Genomic DNA, 491 nt, shown 5'->3' with positions numbered 1-491 from the left:
CTTATGCTATTCCCTTTTGCTGTAAGAGACAGAGCTAGAACATGGTTGGACTCACAACCTAAAGAAAGCCTGAAATCTTGGGAAAAGCTAGTCAATGCCTTCTTGGTAAAGTTCTTTCCACCTCAAAAATTGAGTAAGCTTAGAGTGGAAGTACAAACCTTCAGACAGAAGGAAGGAGAATCCCTCTATGATGCTTGGGAAAGATACAAACAATTAATCAGAAAGTGTCCCTCTGATATGCTTTCTGAATGGAGCATCATAGGTATTTTCTATGATGGTCTGTCTGAACTGTCCAAGATGTCTTTGGATAGCTCTTCTGGAGGATCTCTTCATCTGAAGAAGAAGCCTACTGAAGCTCAAGAACTGATTGGAATGGTTGCAAATAACCAATTTATGTACACTTCTGAAAGAAATCCTGTGAACAATGGGACTAGTCAGAAGAAAGGAGTTCTTGAGATTGATACTCTGAATGCCATATTGGCTCAGAACAA

This window comes from Arachis duranensis, chromosome 1, assembly GCF_000817695.3.
Source record: "Arachis duranensis cultivar V14167 chromosome 1, aradu.V14167.gnm2.J7QH, whole genome shotgun sequence".
NCBI lineage: Eukaryota > Viridiplantae > Streptophyta > Magnoliopsida > Fabales > Fabaceae > Arachis > Arachis duranensis.
Note: the sequence above shows the minus strand (reverse complement) of the source record.